The 12,325-nt window shown below is 44.0% G+C and overlaps 1 long non-coding RNA gene across 1 annotated transcript in view; it reads left to right on the forward strand.

Annotated features, from left to right (window-relative positions):
- The window catches only part of LOC127008123 (uncharacterized), a 133,160-nt gene that overhangs the window by 74,555 nt on the left and 46,280 nt on the right, over window positions 1-12,325 (forward strand). Inside the window, exon 3 of the long non-coding RNA XR_007760817.1 lies at window positions 555-588. This is a non-coding gene — a long non-coding RNA (uncharacterized LOC127008123). The remainder of the gene's footprint in view (window positions 1-554; window positions 589-12,325) is intronic.

Genomic DNA, 12,325 nt, shown 5'->3' on the forward strand with positions numbered 1-12,325 from the left:
GTTATTATTTGTAGTAGTAATAGCAGCAGTAGTTGTAACAGTAACATTATTCTTCGTGTCATCATTATTGTTTTTATTTTATATTTCTCCCAGCTACTCGTTTCTTCCCTAATAATTTTCTCTCATTACAAATCTTTCTTCTCCGCTTCTCCCCTCTTATATCATCCCTTTCGCCTCCCCTTTGCTTCCCTTGCTTCCCTTCATTCTTTTTTTTTCTCTTCGAAAAAGGGTTACCATTAGTAACCAATAACATACACTTCCTGTAGAAAAGATAAAATATCTACAACAACAACAACAACGAAAAAAAATAACAACAAACGACCTCGAGAGCATCCTGAACATCCAGCGATAAACAGATAAAGGCATTACGTTCCCCTCCAAGTGACAAATTTCATGAAAAACGGGGAAAGTGATGGAGGATGCCGCAGCGGGCACGTATTGTTTATCACGAAGGAGTGGCACCTGTTTAGCTCCTTCCCTTATCTCGTGTGTGTGTGTGTGTGTGTGTATTGTCACAGGTGAACAATTATAATGACTATCTCTTTCTCTTACAGGTAAGATGGCGAGTGCATCGAAGGTAGCGTGGAGGTGAGTCTCTCTCTCTCTCTCTCTCTCTCTCTCTCTCTCTCTCTCTCTCTCTCTCTCTCTCTCTCTCTCTCTCTCTCTCTCTCTCTCTCTCTCTCTCTCTCTCTCTCTCTCTCTCTCTCTCTTTTTTATTTAAAGAAATTTTTACAAAAAAAGGAGGCTCAAAATTACACTTTTTAGGTATAATTATTCTAAGAGCCTGTGTATGGGACAAATTGAATTGTCGAATGTTGATACATACAAACATACAAATACAAAATACGAAAAAAATAAAGAAAAAATAAGTAAAAACAATATGAAATAATGTCAGTTTGTCACTTTATATTCATAGTTTATAGCACTAGCGCACTTAAGTGTCCCTCACGCCACCTGTGAGCAGCCAGCTTCACCTGCTGCGTGTTCATTTTCTCCACTTGGGGAGTGGCTGCCGTGAACATGTTCCACAGGCGTGTGGTCCTGGCTGTATATGTGCGCTGGTGCTGCCTGGAGTGTGATCGAGGCACCTCCACGAGCTGGTCACCGGAGAGTGCAGTCCGGGTGAACCTCTGGGCAGCGCGTGGAGGGAGCCTCAAGCTGCTGAGGTGGGGAACTCCCTGCACCTGGGCTTTGTGACACACCACCAGTGTTGAGACATCACGGCGGTGCTCCAGCGATGTCACAGTGGCAGACGACTCCTCCAGGTGCTCGCTGGCCTCCACCAGACGCAGTGCTCGTCGCTGCACTGCGTCGAGCCTCTGCATGTGAGTGGCAGCACTCGCCATCCAGCACAGGGCACCGTACTCCAGATACGGTCGTATCGGTGCCTTGAAGAGAGTGAGGATGCCCCGTGGGTCGAGGGATCCCGCTACTCTTCGCAGAGCAGAGACTCGCAGGGAGGCCTGGCGGGCAACAGCTCGGACGTGGAGGTCGAAGCGCAGGCTTTGGTCCACAGTCACTCCTAGGACCTTGATGTGGTCCTGGAGGGGCATACTCTTGCCTCCAAGACGCAGGTGGCCTGAGACTGCACGAGAGGCGTCCGGGGACCGTGAGATGACCATGGCCTGCGTCTTCTCCGGGGCGAGGGTGACATGCCACTCCTCTCTCCACTGCTCCACCAGGCTGAGCTGCCTGTTGATCTCCTCGACGGCGCGCTGGCAGTCATCGGCGTAGGCTGACACTGCCGATAGCTGCCGGAGGAGATCGTCGATATATATGTTCCACAGGATTGGGCCAAGCACGGAACCCTGTGGAAGGTGAAGGCCTTGAGGACTGCCCGTTGATCACCACCTGAAAGGCCCTCCCCTGGAGGTAATCCTTGAGCAGCATCAGTAGGGCACCCTGGATACCTTTGGCGCGAAGCTTCTCAATGAGCCCCGCGTGCCAAACCCTGTCAAAGGCTCCAGCAATATCCAGGGCTACCACGAGTGTGTCCAGGCCTTCATCCAGTGCGTCTTGCCAATCCTTGGAGAGGAGGAGGAGGAGGTCCGCGGTCTCTCTCTCTCTCTCTCTCTCTCTCTCTCTCTCTCTCTCTCTCTCTCTCTCTCTCTCTCACAGCTTGGCGTTATCACGTAGAACGCCCACTGGAAGCTAAACACAATAAAAATGGCGCCGCGTCGGGTGAAATAAAACGAGATACTGAGGCGCGCATAAAAGTAACGACAGCGATGTTAGAAATTGCCGAACAGGCGAGCATTTCGGAATACATAAATGTAATTGAAAACCTTGTGTCACGGAGTGTAACGCTTTTCAAAGTCATAAATGTGAAAAGGAATACTCTTGTGTTGTAGAATTTAAATTTTGAATTGATAAAGCTAGAAGTTAACATTTTAGAAGTGAAATAATTGAACACAACCTTTTACTAAACCATAAAACTGTAACACAAACATTTCGAAATATAAAATTTGGCAATCATAAGTACAATACGCGAGTGTCCATCACGCGTAAAATTGCTGGTGATCAAATCTTTATTTATCGCCGTAGAAATCAAAGCGCGGCGGACGAGCGGTGTTTTCCCGCGTTTTACAACTGAAATGAAGTATTAGTTGTTGAGAGTCTACAAATTAAATTACAGTCGTTGGAAAGACGTAGACTTTTTGTAAGAGAGGTAAACACAGGCAACGTTGGTAAAATACGCAGACTGAGGGGAAAACGTAAGGAAAGAGCAGCCTCGCATTAATGGGTGCAAGTTACATTCAGGGTCAAGGAAATAGGCAAACACTTATTTACAAACAGGATGGTAGATGATTGGAAAGAAGTTTTAAATTATGTGGTTGGTGGAGATATAATAAGGAGTTTCATGTAGAGGTTAGATAGATTTATGAACGGGGAAGAGGAATGGTGGGGAGCTGTGATGTGTAGGCCGAGTGGTTGCTTGAAGCCTCCTTATATCCTTGTGTGTCCTGATGCATTAGTGGAGCCCTGGTGTCGAAGAGGAAGCGTGTGACATTTGATGCTTACTGAGGCAAGGTGATGCTGGTGAATCAGTGAGGCGACAACGAAAGCTTCAGTAATATTAATGTTATCACGTTTCCGTTTTCTGGTGTGTGTGTGTGTCAGGCAGTGGGTGGAGATTGTGCGTCGGGAAAGCAATGAATGTGTGAAGACTAGTGTGAAGGAAAGTAAATATTGGTCTCTAGTTTGACGGAAAGGAAAACACATATTGGCTTCGTGTGATGGAAAGGAAATTAATCATTGGTTTCTAGTTTGAAGGACAGTAAAACAATTATTGGTTTGCTAATATGACGGAAAGCATAGGAATTATTGGTTTGTTCGATAGACGGAAAGAAAACAATAAATGGTTTGTAGTTTGACGGAAAGGAAATCAATTATTGGTTTCTAGTGCGACGCGAATGAAAAAAAAAACACTAGGTAGTTATCTAATTTGACGGAAAAGGAAACAAGTATCGGTTGCTAGTTTGACGGGAAAGTAAAATATTATTGCTGGCTAGTTTGACGGAAAGGAAAGGAAGAAAGAAAGGAAGGAAGGAAGGAAGGAAGGAAGGAAGGAAGGAAAGGAAAATAAATAACAGGAATGGAAAGGTCATGGGTGAGGACTACATCATCATGATTTGGGGAGGCGGTGGTTGAGTGGTTAGCGTGCCGGCAACGCGTCCGGAAGATCCAGGAGGGACGCGGGTTCGAATCCTGGCCGCCACACAGCTGGGATTTTTCAGTCACCGCCGATTGGCCTAAGACTATCCACATGCTGCCCTGAAGACCACCTATCAACCCGGACTCTAGATTACCTCTCCAAAGAGAGGCTCAAATACGAGCTCCGGGGGGCAGCATGAGCCAAAACAAGATGGCGCCACAATGCACTGTTAGACGCCCCTCATCGCTGGAAGTACGTGGATGATTCTACAGTGGGCATCTCCATCAACAACACAGCCCCTGACTACACGCCCCTACAACACATCCTGGACCGACTGCAGAGCTGGACGCAAGACAACCATGTCACCATCAACACCAACAAGACGGTGGTGATGCATTTTCACACCTCCACCACTGCCATCCCACCGCCAGCCCTGGAGGTTGGCCCTTACCAGCTGCAGGTGGTTGAATCCACCAAACTACTTGGAGTCACCCTAGACAGCAAGCTGAGCTGGGGCAAGCACGTCACCACCATCATCAGGGCGGCTTCCTACAAACTTTTCATGTTGAGGCGCATGAAAGCACTGGGAGCCCCCCAAAGGTCGCTCAAGGACCTGTACACCACCTTCATCCTTCCCAGACTCCTCTACGCCTCTCCTGCTTGGGCTTCCTCCATCAACAAGACCCAGCAACGCCAATTAGAGAGAGTGCAAAGGCGTGCATGCAGACAGATTCTGGGCAACTCTTACACTAACTACGAGCATGCACTCACCCAGCTGAATATGCCCACCCTACAGGACCGATACCAGACATACCTAACCAAATTTGGCAAGTTCCTCCTCCACAACCCCCGTCATAGAGACCTACTCCCACCCGCCCTCCCTCCCCCCACTAGACCCACAAGACACCACAATATTCTCGTCCCGGTCAAAACTCGTACGGACAGATATCGGCTTAGTGCGATACCGACACTTGTGAGGGTCATTAACACCTCCATGATCACACGACCCCTCCACTCCAACACACACACACACACACACACACACACACACACACACACACACACACACACACACACACACATCACCCTCCCCAATTCCCCCATTACTCACCACATGAAACTCATTGTATGGTATTTTTGTGTATTTTCAGCCTTATGGCTGCCTACAAATAAATAAACCATTTATTATTATTATTATTATTATTATTATTATTATTATTATTATTATTATTATTATTATTATTATTATTATTATTATTATTATTATTATAAAACACGCCTGCGCCACAACGGGCTGGGCCGACCATCAGCAGGCCCCCAGCAGTGAAAAAAAAGCCTAACGGAGCAATAGGCCGCGACGTAAAAAAAAATCATATTAATACGTGGCTGAGATGGGAACCAATGAAGTCAGGTGTGTGTGTGTGTGTGTGTGTGTGTGTGTGTGTGTGTTTTGATAGTGTATATGAAGTATATATTAATTTCCGCTTGAATACATGATTTATCCCTCGTACACTCTCTCTCTCTCTCTCTCTCTCTCTCTCTCTCTCTCTCTCTCTCTCTCTCTCTCTCTCTCTCTCTCTCTCTCTCTCTCTCTCTCTCTCTCTCTCTCTCTCACACACACACACACACACACACACACAGACACACACACACGTACGTTGACTCACGGATGCTTACTCACCGACCTTATGCTTCGTCTCATGACTTTTAATTCGGAAGTAACTTAGGTAACGTATATTAGTAACATCTCTCCCCCTCCCCCCCACTCCGTTCCTTTCCTTTCCCCTGGGACCGGTGAGGAATGAGAGAGGAAGAAGCTACGTGAGGATGGCGACATATGTGCACTCAAAAACGGAAACACGAGTGGGAACGAGAGAAGGAAAAGGAGATAGAAGAGTTGTATTGTCATGGTGATTCTTACGTCTGTGTGTGTGTGTGTGTGTGTGTGTGTGTGTGTGTGTGTGTGTGTGTGTTGAGAGTGACCGCTTGTTTGTCTGAATCTTCTTGTAATTTCATGCTGGTAAGTGTTTGCTTTCCTGTGTTTGTTTGTTTGTATTACTATTTTAAATGCTGGCTAGTGGCGAAGATGATGTCGTCACGAATTGAAAGGGAGAGAGGTAGGATAAAAAAAATGTAGGAAGGAAGGAAAAGAAGAGGAATGTCATGAGAAAAGTATAAGGAAAAGAAAGAAGGAAGAATGTAGAGGAAGGTGACGCATTTGTGGGTAAGAGGGAGGAGGAGGAAAGGAAGGAGGAGTAGATGAGTAGAAGAATTATGAATGAGGGATATGTAGACAGGAATTCATTGAGGAGTGAGTAAGAAATGGGAGGAAGAAAAATGAGGACAATGAAAAAAAAAATGAACAGGAAGGTGAGATGAGGTCGGATGAGAACTCTTTGAAGGAGAAAAAAATGAAGAAGAAAGAAAAGAAAAAAGACGAGAGAGAGAGAGATTCATGTAAGCTCTACCTGACGTCATCGCGTTGTTACTCGTTTTACTCATATTACCAGGTAGACAGATAGACAGACCGGAGACAGACAGAAGACTTCTAGGCGCTTCGTGACGTGCCCGGAACTCGTCTTGTGTTGTCATTTCCTCTCTCTCTCTCTCTCTCTCTCTCTCTCTCTCTCTCTCTCTCTCTCTCTCTCTCTCTCTCTCTCTCTCTCTCTCTCTCTCTCTCTCTCTCTCTCTCTCTCTCTCTCTCTCTCTCTCATCTGTTTCTTCTTGTTCTTGTTCTTTTCTTTTTTTCTTGTTCTTTTTCTTTTATCCTGTTCTTTTATTTTGTTTTTGCTCTTGTTCTTGTTTTTGTTGTTGTTGTTGTTGTTGTTCTTCTTCTTCTTCTTCTTCTTCTTTCTCTTCCTTTTCCTCTTCCACCACCACCACTTTAGAATTCCTCTTCAAACATCACACAACTATTCTCTCTACATCGTCAAGTCACCTCCTCACAACCCTTACGATCTCGCTAGCCAGCCCGCCTACCCATGAAACCTTAGACGCCGGGGTTCGAATCTCGCCTTAGGGAGGGTACAGGTAGCAAGTAGACAGCACCGAGGCCCATAAGCTTACTGGTACAGGACAAGGAGACGGAGAAGGGCACTGAGGCTATGTGATGTTTGGTGTTGTTTTTGTTGTTGCTGTTCTACACGGCTCCTTCACTTTAGTATCCATTTCATATGTATATTTTACTTCTCTCCTCCTTCTCTTCCCTTCCTCCTGTTCTTCATTCCCTTCTTCTCTTCCTTCCTTCTTCGTTCTCTCCTTTTCATTCTCTGCTCTTCCCCCTTTTCTCCTTTTCTTCATTTGTTCCTTTTCTCCCCCTTTCTTCCTTTCCCTTCTTTCCTTCTCTTCCTTCTCTTTTCCCTTCCCTCCTCTACATTCCCTTCTTCTCTTCCTTTCCTCTTCTCCCTTTCCACCTTTTTCCCTTTCCTCTTCTCCCTTTCCACCTTCTTTCCCTTTCCTCTTTTTCTCCATTTTCCTCCTTCCTTTCCTTCCCTCCTCCTCCTTTGCCTTTCCTCATGTTTGTGTGTCCCTTCGTTTCTCCCTCCCTCCCTCCCCTCATTTCCTCCATCTCTTTTCCCTTGTTCACTTCCTCTCTCCTTATCTCTCCCCCTCACTATCTCTGTCTCTGTCTCTCATTTTTCCTCCGCAGCCCCTCCCTCTTCCTTTGCAGGCTCCTCCTCCTCCTCCTCCTCCTCCTCCTCCTCCTTCTTCTCCTTTTCACGTCTCCCTCCTCCCTCATGTCCTTCCTGACCTTCAATAATTATGGTGCATTATAACCAAGGTCATTTTCTCTCTCTCTCTCTCTCTCTCTCTCTCTCTCTCTCTCTCTCTCTCTCTCTCTCTCTCTCTCTCTCTCTCTCTCTCTCTCTCTCTCTCTCTCTCTCTCTCTCTCTCTCTCTCTCTCTCTCTCTCTCTCTCTCTCTCTCTCTCTCCCACGATTTTCTTTTCTTCACATTGTCCTCATTATTTATTTTTTTCCTTTTTTTTTTTAGTGTTTCATCAATTTTCGTTCTTCTCGTTTCCGTTCGCGTGACCACAAGCACGTCTTCATTATTTCCTTATTGTGTCACATTTCATTTGTTATTTTTTTTAATATTTAGATCTTTGTCATTTTTCAAAGTTCTCAAGTTCTCATTTTTTCTTGCAATTTGGTTTTCCTGTTTCTTATTTCTTATCTCCTATTTCATTATTATTTTATCTTTCGTATTTCATTATTTTTTCTCTAAGTTGTGCGTTTTCTATTCGTCTCCTGTTTATCATCATTGCCTTCCTTTGCCACGAGTTCTTATCCTTCTGCGTCCTTCGTCGGAATAGATTGTTTTTTTTCTTTTTAAGTCGTCATGTTTTCTTGGTAGTTATATTTTTTTGTTACATTAGTCATATTTACGTCATCATTTTCCCCTAACAGACATCATATTTGTTTTTTGTTTTAATTATTTTGTTTATCATATTTTATTTTCTCGTATTTTTTCTCACATTTTTTATTTTATTTTTCTGAGACTTCGATTGTTTCTAATTGATATATGTGTTTTCAAATAATCTTATCAAACTTGCAATCATATTAATTTTTCAAACAGATCATACAATTTTTCCCCCAATATATATCATGAATATAACCGTTAACTTTATTTTTCAGTTACATACTACTTACTAGTTTTTCTTTGCATTTATATAACATTTACAGTTATTATTATTTATTCATTTGCATTCCTCCTTTTGATTTTGCTCTCCTTCTGCCTTCCTGCTCTCTCTCTCTCTCTCTCTCTCTCTCTCTCTCTCTCTCTCTCTCTCTCTCTCTCTCTCTCTCTCTCTCTCTCTCTCTCTCTCTCTCTCTCTCTCTCTCTCTCTCTCTCACACACACACACACACACACACACACACACACACACACGCACACACACCTTGATTCACCATACTTCTCTTCATCACTCCCCCCTCCTCCCTTTTTCTCTCCTCCCTTCTCCCTTCCCCCCCTCCTCACCTGTCTCGAGCCACAGGTGTGTGGGGACGACCGTCACACCTGCTCATTTAAAGGGTGACAGGTGTGGGGGCTGACAGGTGAGGATGGATGGGCATTAAGATGTTTGTCGGCGTGTGTGTGTGTGTGTGTGTGTGTGTGTGTGTGTGTGTGTGTGTGTGTGTGTGTGTGTGTGTGTGTGTGTGTGTATGTGTGTGTGTGTGTGTGTGTGTGTGTGTGTGTGTGTGAGATAAAGAGAGAGAGAGAGAGAGAGAGAGAGAGTCATTGAGTTCACTTTTTCCCTATTGCCTTGATTTTTTTTTACTTTTTTGCTTATTTATCCATTTAAATTTTTTTTTTTAGTTATCGTCATCATCATTTTATATTCATGAGGTTCACCATCTTCAACTATTATGGGGAGTTATCCATCATCTATTATTTATTCATTTTTCTCTAAGTCCTCCGCTTTATTTTTTATTTCGTGTCCTCGTTATTATCATCACCTTTCTTTGCTACGAGTTCTTACATTTCTTATTTCATGTTTCTTATTTCATTCGTATTACATCTTTATTTAATTATTTCTTTTTATTTATCTAAGTCATCCGTTTTTTTTTTTCTATCTCGTCTCCTGTTTATTATCACCACTTTCCTTTGCTACGAGTTTTTACTTTTTTTTATTTCTTGTTTCTTATTTCATTCTTATTACATCTTTATTTAATTATTTCCTTTTATTTCTCTAAGTCATCCGTTTTTTTTCTATCTCGTCTCCTGTTTATTATCATCACCTTCCTTTGCTACGAGTTTTTACTTTTCCTATTTCTTATTTCATTCTTATTACATCTTTATTTAATTATTTCTTTTTATTTATCTAAGTCATCCGCTCTTTTTTCTATCTCGTCTCCTGTTTATCGTCATCACCTTCCTTTGCTACGAGTTTTTACTTTTCCTATTTCTTATTTTTTGTTTCTTATTTCATTCTCATTACATCTTTATTTACTTATTTCTTTTTATTTATCTAAGTCATCCGGTTTTTTTTCTATCTCGTCTCCTGTTTATCGTCATCACCTTCCTTTGCCACGAGTTCTTATCCTTCTGCGTCCTTCGTCGGTATAGATTCAAAGACGTTTCAATACTCTGCTCTAATCCTTGCGTACCATTGCATCCGGCCCCTTGTATCTCTCCCTCCCTCCTTCTCCTTCATCCCTCCTTCAATACCTCCCTCCTCCTCTCCCTCCTTCCCCCAGTTTGTACCTCCCTCCCTCCTTTCATCTCTTCCATCTCCATTATCACCAGTCGGAGTGCATGCAGGGTACGGCAGGATATTGTGAGAGAGGAGGAGGAGGAGGAGGAGGAAGAGGAAGAGGAAGAGGAAGAGGAGGAGGAGGAGGAGGAGGAGGAGGAGGAAGACGGAATATTATAGGGAATAGGGTGGGAGGAAAAGAGGAAGGGGGATAAGAGGAAGTAGATTGAGATTGGTAAAAAGAAAAAGGGAAAGAAAAGAGGGAAAAATAGAGAGGGAGTGATGGGGAATTTGAGGGGAAAGAATGAAGACAGGAAAAAGGGAGAAAAGAGGTAAGAAGTGTATATTTTGAGGAGAAAGATGTGAAGATAAGGAAGAAAAGATGACGAAGGGGAGGAGTCGGGAGGGGGAGAGGGGGGGAAGTTCCATGGAGTGGTGGGGAGGGAAAGGCGGGAATGGGCAGGGTTGGGTAGGGGAGAATATAGGAGAGAGGGTTGAGGAGGAAGAAGAGGAGGGGAGGAAAGGGGATGGAGGAGTCGTGATGTTTGGTAACCTTGACCAGACCTCGATTAACACTCCCCGACACCCTACTACTCCCCAACACACCCCACCCACTCCCCACTTCTCCCCAGCTAACACACAAACACACAAACACATATACACACACACCCTTCATATTCATCTTGCAACTTAACACCCGTGGCACATATCCTCTCCCCCTCCTTACCCCTTCCTTCCCTTCCTTCTCCCTTTCCTCTTCCCCACCTGTCACCCCAAATTATCACCTCACACCCTTTCTTAGTTTTACCTTCCCCTCCCCATCACACACACCCTTTAACTACCTGTCCTTTTCCTCCTCTTTCCTGCCCACCACCATCATTATCACCCAACCACTCACATCTCCCTTTCATTCCCCTTCCTTCCCCTTCCCCGCTTGTCTCCCCTAACTGTCACTCACACATCCCCAACACATACATTCCGTCTACCACCATATTTTTCTCCTCCTTTTTCCTCCCATTCAACATCACCTACCTACTCACCCACTCACATCATCTTCCTTCCTCCCCTCTTCACCCCTCCATGCCCTTCCCTCACACTCCCTCCTTCTCATCATCTTCGCTGCGTAGTTTTGATTTCGATTCCATGTCATGTATTCCGCCCCCAACTCCTTTCTAAGTAGACCTCACCTTTCTCTCTTTACGTCATGCCTCTCCTTTTCCTCCTTCTCCTCATCTTCTTCCGTCCTGTATACCCAGAAGACGCACACCTGTCTGACACTCCCTTCTCACCTAGGCGGAAGTGATTAACAGGTGCCGTAATGAATTAAATGACCATCACCATTTTAAGAGGTTTATTTTGCAACTTTTCATTCCCCCATTTATTATCCTACCTCTCTGTCTTTCCATTAATTATCGTACCTCTCTGTCTTTCCATTAATTATCGTACCTCTCTGTCTTTCCATTAATTATCGTACCTCTCTGTTCCTCCATTTATCATCCTACTTCTCTGGCCCTCCTTTTATTAACCTACATCTGTCTTCCCATTTATTATCCTACCTCTCTGACCCTCCATTTCTTTTCCTACTCCATCTGTCTCCCCATTTCTATAATCTTTTATATTCTCTCGTCCTCTTTCTCTCGCTCTCTCATCTCTCATTTTCTCGGTGTCTCAGGTGTTTAGGGGATGCTTAACAGGTAGCTTATAGTGTCCATACTCCTCCGTGTCTATCTGATTCGCCTCTTAAAATGATAATACACGTGTTGCCTCGGTAATAAGCTCAATAAGTAACTCAAATATACCCTCCCTAGTACACCCATTCATCACTCGGAGTATATTAGCACTGGGTTGGTATTCCCCGGAGGAGATGACTATTAAGAGGGCGTGTGGTGGTGCTTGAGGTTGACGAAACGAATAAATCCATAAATAAATAAATAAATAAACTACGCTCTCCATAATGGTCAAGTTTTCCATTGGGCACCACGTATTGATTTAAGAGATTCTAGGTATAGTTTCATCAGGTTTCTTAGCTTCCCTACGAACACCAATCGCTATATAAGAAATTTTCGTCGTATTCTTTGGGTTTCGTTTGTGGAATTATGAAATGCCCAGATCGATAGAGACAGTTCTTCGTGTTTCGTTAATCGGGAGGGATCGAATTTTTTTCGTCCCTCGCTCCTGATCTGGTTTAGTAGCACAAGACAGGGTTGATGTCAATGCAGCGCTGGTTCAGTGAGAGGAGGAGGAGGAGGAGGAGGAAGAGGAGGAGGAAAAGGAGGAGGAGGAAGAGGAGGAGGAGGAAGAGGAGGAGGAGGAGGAGTGGCTGATTTCACTGATTTATATAAGAAGAATAAAAAACAATGTGTATAGAGTTTTTTAAAAAGAAATGAAGCTGGAATATCATCGATTAATGAAACAAGTAATACGAATGTAAATGAAAATAAGAAGGAAAAGGAGAGATTTATTTCACTGATTT

The sequence above is a fragment of the Eriocheir sinensis genome, chromosome 37, assembly GCF_024679095.1.
Source record: "Eriocheir sinensis breed Jianghai 21 chromosome 37, ASM2467909v1, whole genome shotgun sequence".
NCBI classification, from domain to species: Eukaryota; Metazoa; Arthropoda; class Malacostraca; order Decapoda; family Varunidae; genus Eriocheir; species Eriocheir sinensis.